The 9804-nt window shown below is 34.4% G+C and overlaps 1 pseudogene; it reads left to right on the top strand.

The window, feature by feature from the left end:
* The first annotated feature begins 267 nt into the window (after window positions 1–267).
* Window positions 268–9696, top strand: LOC137765851 (tigger transposable element-derived protein 1-like; annotated as a pseudogene).
* The last annotated feature ends 108 nt before the right edge of the window (window positions 9697–9804 follow it).

Genomic DNA, 9804 nt, shown 5'->3' with positions numbered 1-9804 from the left:
TCTATGTATAGAGGAACAAAGATAAAAATGACAGAAGATTTCTCTAAAATAACAACAATGAAAACAATGCAAATGAGAAGACAGTGGAGCAATGTCTTTAAATACTGAAAGAACAAAATACTTTCAAACTGTAAATTTATACCCAGAAAATATCTTTCAAAAAGAAAGGCAAGACAAATACTTTAACATATACAAAATGAGAGAAATCATCACAAGCAGACCTGCACTACAAGAAATGTTAAAAACAGTCTTTCAAACATAAGGAAAATGATACCAGATGGAAATATGAATTTATACAATGAATGGAAAGTGTTGGAAATAGTAACTTCATGGGTAAGTATTTATGATTTTTATTTCTTATTATTTACAGCTTTAAAAAATATAATTGACTGTTTAAATAAAAATAATAGCAATGTAGTGTGGGCTTTATGACATATATAAAAATGAAATATGTGACAACAATAGCACAACGGCGAGGAGGAAGAGAAATGAAACTATTGTAAAGTTCTTAAATTACAGGTGAATGGAATAGGTATATCATCACTTGAAATTAGATGGTGATAAGTAAAGATGTTTACTCTAAACCCTCCAGAAATCACAAAACAGTTATAGCTAGTAAGCAGAGAAAGGAGATAAAATGGAACCATAAGGTAACATTTAATTAATTCAAAAGGTAGCAGAAAAAGAGGCAAAAGGAAATAAATAACAGACAGGGAAAATAAAAGACAAATAGCAAGATGGTAAATTTAAACCCGACCATATCAAAAATCACATTAAATGCAAGTGGTCTAAATACTCCAAGTGAACGGCAAATGTTGTTCAATTGGATAAAAGGGACAAGATCTTCCTCTATACTGCCTATAAGATATTTAGTTCAATAAGAAAGACACAAATACGGAAAATACCATAATATATATACCATGGTAACACTAGAGAATGCTAGAATATCCATATGAGTATCAGACAAAGTAGAGTTCTGACTAATACTACTGCCAGGCATTAAAATGTTCATTTCATAATAGTAAAGGGGTCAATTCAAGAGAATATAACAATCCTTATCTGGTAGAATATACAAAAATGTACTACAATCGTTAAATGAGTTTATCAAGGTTGCAGAATAAGAGACCAATATACAAACATTTATTTCTTTACCATAGCAATAATTGTTCAGAAAATAAAATTGAAAAAAGAATACTTTTTTTTTTTTAAGAATACTTTCCTTTAGCAAAAAATTTGTAACTATGTGTAGTAATGGATATTAATTAAACTTATTGTAGCAATCATTTTGTAATAGATATCAAATTATTATGTTGTACACCTAAAACTAATGCAATTTTTTTGTTTTTAGTAGAAGTATGTGCCCACTTTTATTCATTTATTTTAATATAAATATATATCTTTATTGAAGTATAGTTGATTTACAATGTGTTAGTTTCAGGTGTATAGCACAGTGATTCAGTTTTACATATATATATTCTTTTCAGATTCTTCTCCCTTATAGATTATAACAAAATATTAAGTATAGCTCCCTGTGCATTGCTGAGAGAAATTAAAGAATGCCTAAATAAATGGAGATAAACTACTCTTGGGTTTGAAGCCTTGATTTTGTTAGGATGTCAGCTCTCCCTTAATTATATATGCGTGAGAGAGAAAGACAGAAAACATGTCAGTGGTTGCCTGGAAATGGGAGAAGGATAGGGAAAGCTGGATGGGAATGATTGCAAGGACCCTTTGGGAGTTATTGATATATTCATCATCTTGATTGTAGTGGTGGTTCATGGTGTGTACATATGTGAAAACTAATCAAATTGCATGCTTTAAAAATGTGCAACATGTTGTTATAAAAAAGAGGAACCTGGAGAACAAAGGTCTCACAGGGAGTTATAGGCAGAGCTGGTAAAGTCCTATAACTACCAATATATTTCCTTTATTCTAAAAAGTATTTGAAAATAGCATAGATTATTAGATCTAGTGTATATGCAATCCATAATACTTTAAAATGGTCTGTCTTCTTCCAAAATCAAAGAAGCACAATTGCAGTTGTTACTCATGTGGCTTTTGAAAGTTTTGGAGTCCAGATGCTGCAGGGGCTGCCATAGCCAGAGTTACAACATTGCTTATTGTGGACTCCCTAACAAGATGTGGGATGATAATTCATAAAATACTGTATTTACAGTAATCCTCACTTCACCTAGTATTGGGGGTTTCTAAAGCTTTACCCTGACTTAGAATCACCTGGAAGCTTGTTAAACACAGATTGCTGGGCCCCATCCTCAGTTTCTGACTGAGGAGACTGATCTGGGGCCGAAAATACGCATCGCTACCAAGTTTACAGGTAATGCTGATGCTGTTGCGTGAGCAACCACATTTCGAGAACCACTAAGATAAATGCCCTAGATTGAAAGAAAAAGAAGTCATTCATGCAGTTGAATTTAATTTTTTAGCTAGGTTTGGATTTAAATATGCCCAGGTAGGAGCAGAGAGCAAGCCAGCATCTGAGCAGCCCAGTGAGAACACTCCTGCCAGATGCCATTTCTCCCTTCCTGTTTCCTGGATCTCTTCAGCTCAAAGCAAACCTAGTTTGTAGGCCTAGGAGTCAGAACTCCATTTATTTTTCAGATTTAAAATGTTTAATGATAGTCCAAGATGGCGCTGTTTACACTTGAATCCTCACAGAGCCAATCAAGATCGTAAGTTCAATAAGGTATTTTTTTCAGTGCCTACTCTGTGTCACACTGTGTAGTACGCACAGTGAACAAGTCAGGCATGGTCTTTACCTCTTGAAGTTTTCTGTCTATTGGGAAAATTGCCATTATACATTTAAATAATCAAGGACAATTTGACAGGTGTACAGGAGAGCTATAAATATTATTGACGAGCAGCACAAGTATAATATTCATATTTTTGAAGAAAATGCATATAATTTTGTTACTTGATTGGATCTGTATGTGCCTTCAAATCCAAGGACAATTTCTGGTATAATTTGTACAAGTGTAATGGACAATTCTAATGATTATGACACTCTATTTCCTATTTAAACTTTCACTGCTTTTGGCTTTATCTCTGAATTTGTGTCTTATTTCTCTTATAATTTCTACCTTTTGTTACTTTTCTGTATTTAGAAATCATGGTGTCAATTTATTCAATGTTTATCTTTTCTTTGTCTGATTTTATCTAAACCAAAAGAGATCTCTTGTTTATTGTACTTTTGGAAAAGAGTCAGATTTTTCCGAACTTTGTTAAATTACCACTTCCTTTGCAAGACAAGTGCCTCATAGGAGACTTTGATGTGGGTGTTGAATAAATACATCTCCTCTGTTTCCCGAATGTTCTTTCCTTTATTCTTTCATAAACATTAAGCTTGTGAAATTCATGAAAAAGATAAATCTCAAAATTTTCTTGAAACCTGAAACTTATGTATACCACAATGTTCACACAGGCTCCTAGCTTTCATCTAAATGCCATTTCCAGAGCATAATGTTTCCTCCTATCATCTCACAACCTTTTTAACTTTCAATGACAAGTTTTCCTCCATTGCAATTTTCACACTGAAAGGAAGTTTTTAATCCCTTTGTGAGGGTTGCTGTGTAAGTATGTACAGAGAAGAATCAAAGTTGCTCTGAGAGGTAGATAGTAAATGATTGGCTAAGCTGGTGTTTTCTCTCTTTTTTGTATCTTGAGACGTATAGAATATTACAGCCTCAGGGCTGAGAGGGGCAAACTCTCAGGGTTCACAGCTATGACAAATCATCAGCTGGGATGTTCAAGGCTAGGCTCTGTCACCAGCTAAGTGACTCACCAGCTCACTCAGAATACATGAGATAATTTGTGATGGAGCAAAACTTCATAACTCCAAATTATGAATGTCAGGGTTGCTTCAGAGTTGTTCATTCTTTCTTCCAGCATTCATAAAATATTTATTCAACAAATTAGAAGATCATGGTTAGGAATTTGCCAGCTGTAGATGAATACCAAGCTTCTACAGTTCTTGTTCCTTAATTATGCCACGCTGTATAAAATCATGGGTCTCAAGATCCTATTAAATTATTTACTATTTGCTCATTATGTCTCGATAGCTATCATACCATCTTAGATTCTCATCTCATTCTGCCATTTAAGCAGTTTTGAGATCTACTATGGTCTAAGCACTTTGCCTACCTCTTGAAAAGTAATATAGACTCTACTAACTTGAAGAGTCTACACTTTAAAAAAAAAAAAAGAGTCTACACTTTAGTTGGGTAGAAAATAGACCATTCCAGTGCTGTGCCACAGGGAAGCCCAGAAAAGTAGAGGACAATGGGCACATCCAGTTTTTCTCTCATTAATCCAGTAACGTTTCCCATGGATTTTCTTCTCATTCTGAACATGGTCCATGAAATAATATCCTTACCATGTCCAGAGTCAGCTAGTACGACCCAGCATCTTGTGCTATGGTTCCCACTGCAGTTTGTGCTATAAGCAGAACTGCCTCCTGCCTGTCCTAGTTTAAGTTATTATGGTTTCTATCAGGGCACTCATATGGAAATTAATTAGACATGATAGACTTGAAATGGAATTTAGTCATGGGAAAAATATCCATTTTAGGTTAAAATTCCATATCAAGTAAATAGTTGCTAGGTGACTACGCAGTGTGATTCATATTCTGCAAATGATATAGCTTTTAAAAAATAGTTAGGTTTTATTTAAAGTGTTTTCTCATTTTCTCTAATGACTCTAGATTGGAGACTTCTAATACTACAGCACAAACTTAAACCAAAACATATTGACCATTAATTTCTGATTTCAGTAGAGAGTTACTGATACCTGGAGTTTTTGCTGAGGACACAGCGGGGTTTGATGCACTGAGATTTGAGGTAGATTTTCCAAAAATTTTCACTGTCTTGCCTTGTCCTAAGAAGAAGAAATAAAAATCTGTATTAAATGAAAGCCCAAAGAATTATTAGGATTGTATGGCTCCAAAGAGGGCAAGAGAGTAATGTAAGTAATAGGAACATCTGTCGATTGAAACTTAACTTTCTCTTTTCCAACCATATAGTGTGCCCCTGCAGGTAGAGACTACCATATCTTTTTGGGTTGGCAACACTTAATTCTCTGTTCCGTACTTGGAAGGCACTCAATAAACATTCGGCAATGATTATAAAAAATAATGAAGATGGAATTATTTTCATTTTAAATTAAGTTAAATTCTGGGAAGATTTCATAATAAAAGTAAATTTAATATTTCCCCCTGTTCTATTCTTTGTTCTTTAGGACATTTCACAAGTATGGCTTGCCTATTCAGAATGACACCATGCATTATTCTCAAAAGGCATCAATCTCTTGAGTCGTATTGATTTGAAATAAACATGTCCTTAAAATTCTAATTTAATGTTCTCAGAAAATCTTGCCATAATAGAAGTCACTTTCATATGTTCCTGTGAGAGTCAGGGGAGAGATTTGAATTTCTACTTGATTTCTTGCTTCTATTCAATTTCCTACCCAGGATGTCAATTCATCTCTCACTTGTGACTTTCATAGGAAGATATGATAGCTTCATTGGCAGAAGGGAAAGGACTGTATTTATAACTGTCAGTATTATTATAGCAACAAGCTGTTGGATCAACAGAAGATAATACAGACTGAGCTGTTTGTATTTTTACAGCTATAATTTAATTTTTCTTAGGAGCAGTATGTAACTTTCCTTTTATGTTTATTTAGCTATCTGCAACTTGGGGCCCCTTTGTTGCCTTTGAGTTGTCAGTTATTATGATACTGTTTTTAATTTTTTTTCTGTGAAAGTGGAAAAAAATTTTTTAAATGTCTAATGATTACAAAAGGAAATGACACTGTAAGAAAGGTATTGTTAAAGTGAAATGCTAAATGTCCAGGTTCTTAAAGCAGAGGAGAAAATTTACATTTGTTTCTAATTATACTTTAACAGCAAATTTAAAAATACAAAGTCTAAAATTAGGATAAGTCTACAAATGAATCAAAATTGCTTTTAAAATGCCTTCTCTTTGCCAGATGATCAAAATACCTATTTTTCTTCTGTAGGAAATGCAACCTGTTCTACACAGCCTTTCTGACTGGTTGAAAATGAAATTGAAAATTCTCTGTACTTTTTTCTCATCTGCCTCAGTCATATGTCTTCATTTTGTGTTTTGTAGTTTCTCAAATTCTCTCGTTTAGCAATCAGCTTCTTATCCATCTAGGTATATAATCCTTGTGAGAATCTTTGGAGAATATATAAACATTATTATGTTAGATTAAATACTGATATTACAATAGGTAACCACCCACTCTGCATAACTATTTTCCTTAACAGTCCATATGAGCAAAAAGAAGACAAATATTCTTGTTGATCAGAAATCACACTAACAATTCATCAAGAGATGATGAGCAAAGATGAAATCTTATAATTGTTATTAATCTTTCCATTTCAGAGCAAGTTTGACTAAACTAGTAGGATATTAAAGATAAAAACTGTTTTGTTTTATTTTCTATTGCTAATTAATAAATTCTGTAGAATTTAGAAAGAAGACCGTAGATTATAAATTAAAAATTGAGCCACATTCCTGGCTTTGTAGGTGACCATGAACAAGTCAACTCTCAGGTATCCTCAGGTGAATTATGAGGAAACAATAAGCCTCTAGAATTTACTGAAGCTTAAAAGCAATAATCCCTCCAACAGTTTTTTTTAAATGTTAAAAGAACATAGCAAGGCTACATATAATGCCTTATTTCAAACTACTATATATGACATTGTTTAATTAAAGCATGTTTAATTAGAATTTGATTGCTTCCATGAAGATGGACATTACTTTCTTCATGTGTCACTAAGACCATATGTTTCTAATACACTCTGAGTCTCACCTTAACAGTTATCACATGAGAACAAAGAACAGAGAACTTTCATTTCTACATCTCTCCATTTAAAATGATTGAGGGGAAAGTCAATAAGTATATCAAATTATAGTTCTTTGAGATAAGTACCTTTGTATTGTCATCACAACCTAAAATATTAAAGGGTTTCTGCAACAACTGTAATGGGCATTATGTTCTGCAATTAAGCCACAAAATATCAGACATGTCATTTCAGTTGGGTTGCATAGGACTAAAGCAATAAATACACCAGTTTCATAAACATTATGAAACTATATTCTCATATCTAAGTTAAAGTCAAGCAGAAACATTGATAAAACTTTTACTCCTAAAATTCTAGTAAATAATTTACCTTGTTTTGTATTCTTCACCCATAGTTCTCTTATGTCTTTGAATGGTTTTTCTTATATTGTGTGTTTCATGATTATTCATTTTGTAATACATGTCAGTTTTGAGACTACACTTTTTGCATATGCATTCTCCCCCCACCCCATCTTTCCTAGTATTGTATGCACTACATTAGCAGAAACAAATTTTGCTTCCTTTGGGTCTTCTCTTCAATACTCTGAACCTTTTAAAATAAGGATTTATCTTCTATAAGACAAGTCATTAGCTATAATATACAGATAAATGTATACCTCATTTTATTATGCTTTGCTTTATCGTGCTTCGCAGATATTGCAGTTTTTACAAATTGAAGGTATGTGGCAACCCTACCTCGAGCAAGTCTGTCAGCACCATTTTTCCAACAGCATTTGCTCACTTTGTGTCTCTGTGTCACATTTTGTACTTTCTAACTTTTCCATTGTTACTATATTTGTTATGGTGATCTGCGATCAGGGATCTTTGATACAGCTATTGTAATTGTTTGCGGGCATGATGAACTGTGCCCATATAAGATAGCAAACTTAATTGGTAAATGTGTGTGTTCTGACTGCTCCACCAACTGGCAGCTTCCTCCATCTCTCTCCCCTCCTTGGACCTCCCTATTCTCTGAGACACAACCATATTGAAATTAAGCAATTAATAACCCTAAAATCGCCTCTAGGTGCTTAAGTGAAAGGAAGAGTCACATGTCTCTCACTTTAAACCAAAAGCTAGAAATGATTAAGCTAAGTGAAGAAGGCATGTTGAAAGCTGAGGAGATAGGCTGAAAACTAGGCCTCTTGCACCGACAGTTAGCTATGTTATGAATGCAAAGGAAAAGTTCTTGAAGAGAATTAAAAGTGCTATTCCAGTGAACACATGAATGATAAGAAAGCAAAACAGACTTACTGCTGATATGGAGAAAGCTTTAGTAGTCTGGTTAGAAGATCAAACCAGCCACGATATTCCCTTAAGCCAAAGCCTAATTCAGAGCAAGGCCCTAATTCTCTTCAATTCTATGATGTCTAAGAAAGGTGAGGAAGCTGTAGGGGGAAAATTTGAAGCTAGCAGAGGTTGGTTCATGAAGTTTAAGAGAATAAGCCATCTCCATCACATAAAAGTGCAAGGCGAAGAAGCAGGTCCTGATGTAGAAGCTGCAGCAAATTATCCAGCAACTCTAGCTAAGATAAATAATGAGGGTGGCTACAGTAAACAATAGATTATCAATGTGGAGAAAACAGTCTTATACTGGAAAAGGATGCCATCTAAGACTTTCTTAACCAGAGAGAAGTCAATGTCTGGCTTCAAACTTTCAAAGCACAGGCCAACTATCTTGTTAGGGGCTAATCAGCTGGTGAATTTAAATTGAAGCCATTGCTCATTCACCATTATGAAAAACCCTAGCCCCTTAAGAATTCTGCTAAATCTACTCTGCCTGTGCTCTACAAATGAAACAACAAAGCCTGATTGACAGCACATCTGTTTATGACATGGTTTATTGAATATTTTAAGCCCAGTATTGAGACCTACTGCTCAGAAAACAAGATTCCTTTCATAATATTACTGCTCATTGACAATGCACCTGGTTACCCAAGAGCTCTGATGGAGATGTACAATGAGATTAATGATGCTTTCATGCCTGCTAACACAACATCCATTCTGCAGCCCATAGATCAAGGAGTAATTTCAACTTTCAGGTTTTATTATTTAAGAAATACATTTGGTAAGGCTATATACAGCTGCCACAGATAGTGATTCCTCTGACGGGTCTGAGTAAAGTCAATTGAAAGCCTTCTGGAAAGGATTCACTATTCTAGATGCCATGAAGAACATTCGTGATTCATGGGATGAGGTCATTACTGGAGTTAGGTTCATTAAAAGGAGTTTGGAAGAAGTTGATTCCAACCCACATCAATGACTTTGAGGGGTTCGAGACTTCAGTACAGGAAGTAACTGCAGATGTGGTGGAGCTAGCCAGAGAATTAGAATTAGAAGTGGAGCCTGAAGATGTAACTGCACTGCTCCAGTCGCATAATCAAATTTTAAGGGATAAGGAGCATAAGGGTGCTTCTTATGGATGATCAAAGAAAATGATTTCTTGAGATGGAGTCTATTCCTGATGAAGACATTGTGAAGATTGTTGAAATGACAACAAATGATTTAGAATATTACATAAACTTAGTTGATAAAGCAGCAGCAGGGTTTAAGAGGATTGACTACAATTTTGAAAGAAGTTCTACTGTGGGTAAAATGCTTTCAAATAGCATTGCGTGCTACAGAGAAATCTTTCATGAAAGGAAGAGCCAACCAATGTGGCGAACATCACTGTGGTCTTATTTTAAGAAATTGCCACAGTCGCCTCAACCTTCAGCAACCACCATCCTGATCATTTAGCAGCCACTAACATCAAGGCAAGACCCTCCACCAGCAAAACAATTATGACTTGTTGAGGGTTCAGATGATGGTTAGCATTTTTTAACAATAAAGTATTTTTAAATTAAGGTACATACATTGTTTTTTTAGACATAATGCTATTGCACACTTAATAGAATACAGTATAGTGTACACATAACTTTT

This window comes from Eschrichtius robustus, chromosome 6, assembly GCF_028021215.1.
Source record: "Eschrichtius robustus isolate mEscRob2 chromosome 6, mEscRob2.pri, whole genome shotgun sequence".
Lineage (NCBI taxonomy): Eukaryota > Metazoa > Chordata > Mammalia > Artiodactyla > Eschrichtiidae > Eschrichtius > Eschrichtius robustus.
Note: the sequence above shows the minus strand (reverse complement) of the source record. Positions and strands in the feature narration are given on the sequence as shown.